General features: G+C 37.8%; 1 long non-coding RNA gene across 1 annotated transcript in view; it reads right to left on the bottom strand.

Annotated features, from left to right (window-relative positions):
* Positions 1-1394: 1394 nt before the first annotated feature.
* Positions 1395-2862, bottom strand: part of LOC123966735 — a 6189-nt gene continuing 4721 nt past the window's right edge. Inside the window, exon 4 of the long non-coding RNA XR_006824061.1 lies at positions 1395-1505. This is a non-coding gene — a long non-coding RNA (uncharacterized LOC123966735). The remainder of the gene's footprint in view (positions 1506-2862) is intronic.

Here is a 2862-nt window from a genome sequence, read left to right on the forward strand (position 1 = left end):
GAGAGAGAGAGAGAGAGAGAGAGAGCGAGCGAGCTCTTCAGGGCTTGTCTGCAACTTCTGAATTGTCTCTAGCAAAATTGTAATCAACAGCCTACATTTAAATATAAATGTTGTTGGTCAGCGTCTAGTCAATGTATTAACACAAACGGTTGACAGTCGCCGCAAAGTAGTGATACAATATCATGCTCTGTGTGCTGCTGTCCCCCTCGCTGTGTGACACTACTGTTTCACTGTCTCCAGGATGCTTCATTCCCTCTAAAGCGGCTGTGAGCTGCACTTTAAAAGTGAACATTGTGTGAAAAGTGTTTCGATTTTCTTTCTCTGATGAGGGGCAGTGCGCTCCTCTCATCGAACAGGCTACAAGTCAAATTATTTATTTATATTAAAAAATTGGCCAACGATCGGCCCATAAAGCATCAGGCCTATACTGACATTGGGCTGGCCCAATCACATCTCTTAGAGCACCCACTCCCTCCCCCTCTGCTCGAGCTGTTCTTGTGTTGTGGGTCAAAAAAATAATAATTCGCCAAATGCACGAAAATAACCAATATATAGATAAATGCTAAAAAACCTAAATTTTGTCCTTCCCTTTATAAAATAAAGACATTTCTACCATAAATTGGTGCAGAAAATGTCTCCAGAATTCAGGAAATTAAAATTAAATAAATTAAAAGCCCACATTTTTCAGGGGGAGGACCCCCAGACCCCCCTAATTAATATGATCAGTGTTAATTATTATCAGTAGTAATTATAAAAATCATAATAAATGTAGGCTATATACAGTATATATATATATAAAAAATTTACTGTTGCTTTATAAACTTACTTTGGGTAGACGGCAATGGGGGTGGGGGGTAAAAACATGAAAGATTTCTGGTCTGGGCTAAGCCCCCAATGTTTCAAGAACCTGCAAACGCCCCTGCTCCGACCATAAAGCTGCTGTTAGCGGCTCGCTGTGCAGTGAGGTGACAGATACAGACACTCTTACTCTGCTATATGGTACCAAATTACTTCATTGATGAAAAAGGCGATAATACCGCATACCGCTGTTGAGTCCCAACATATTACCAGGGGGAAATTACTTCACCGCCACAGTCCTTGTGATCATCTTAAATGAAAGGTTTTTGTTATTTTTGGAAAATGAGATCCTGGTATTTATCTGATAAACTAAGGCAGTATATGATTCATGTCTGAATATAATTGTACTTAAATAAACGATAAATGAAATGTCTTTAAAAAAAAATTGTTTTGTTTTTTTTTAAAGAAATTTCATTTATCGTTTCACAAAGTCCCATTACCCCCCTTTGGCCTATATAACTAAGCCACGAAAGTAATATGTTTAACTAATCTACCTGTCTTATACAAATGTTACAGATGAAACTACCAACAGCACTGAATCCTCACCTGTTGAGCTCCCGCTGCAGGTCCTGCATGTAGTGATGACACTGGGCATAGTAAGTGGCCTGAGCCTCCGCAAAATCCTGCAAACACCGCAGGTGGTTGAGCTGAGGGGAGGAAGGAAAAGAGTATCAGTAAATCCCCTGCAGTAAGCGACAGCTTGCTTTATTATTGTCACATTATCATCAGAATACACAGATTTTCTCTCTTCTCCCAAAAGCTACTAAAATTGCTCTCCTTGAAATTGTGTCAGTTCTTGTCTTTTTCACACGTGTCAGTTTTATGTGTCACTTCGTAAGTTCATAGGTGACCTGGATCTGTCCAAAGGTAACAAAATCTGTGTACCAGCACCTCTACCAAAGCTCGTTAATTAACATGTTATATCTTCTTTGTTTAATCTGTAAGAAGACCGAAGTTTAAAAACGTTAATTCACTCACAATTCACTGGTTATGGTGTAAATGACCATGGCCATGACCAGTAACTTCTCCACTGGTAACCTGAAAGTTTCTTACAGCCAAGAAATTATATAGTCTAGTTATTTGGATTTGTTTTATAAGCATGCACTATATATAGTATAATGCTATAAATCTGATTAGTTACTATATTACTGATACTGTAATTATATTTTCTGTAAATGTTTTAGTTACATTAGACCATAAAGGGCAGGGTGTCCGCGGGGTCTTAAAAAGTCTTAAAAGGTAAAAAAATCTATTTTGCGAAAATGAAGACCATTAAAAAAGTATTAAAAAGTCTTAATCGCCATTTAACAAGGTATTAGATTTTGAAGATCTTTTTTTCAATGTGAAAATCCTGTTTGTCCAAAAGTTTGTTTGCTAAAAGTGTAGGTGAACGAATTGATTTATAATGCATAGCCAAAAATACTCGACAGGCAGTGAGTAGCGACTGTGTAATTCGTTTCTGTAACGTTAGGCGCAGGGATCTACCGAGCGCCTATTTCACTCTTAAACGCTCCAAAAAACAGATCGAGCGAACTGGAAAGTGATTTACGGATACAACCGACCGTAATCTCCCACCCCGCCGGACCCGCAATGTTAATCGTCCAAAACATAGTCGGAGTGGCGATCAGGAGTAACGGGATTAACCCGGTTGAACAGCCCTGAAAAACAAGAGCGAGATGCGCCGCCAGCAGCTGGAAGACGGAAGACAACAGGAAAAATTCGTGAGCGTGTGGGTTTGGCTATTTAGCTAAAGCTCTGCTTTTTATTGAAACACGTTCAACTTTTCATAAAGCCGTGTGTTCTAGTCACTGTCACTTTTTCTGGGGACATTTTTGGTTTGGTGGTATGTCATTAAAAATTATAATGTTTTTATATATATATATATATATATATATATATATATATATATATATATATAAAATTATTAATGAAACTAAGTCATAAATATATGTATACTTGAAACCAGTAGCATAGAAAACATGCACATTGTGGCATAGTTTGCTT

This window comes from Micropterus dolomieu, unplaced genomic scaffold (assembly GCF_021292245.1).
Source record: "Micropterus dolomieu isolate WLL.071019.BEF.003 ecotype Adirondacks unplaced genomic scaffold, ASM2129224v1 contig_14131, whole genome shotgun sequence".
NCBI lineage: Eukaryota > Metazoa > Chordata > Actinopteri > Centrarchiformes > Centrarchidae > Micropterus > Micropterus dolomieu.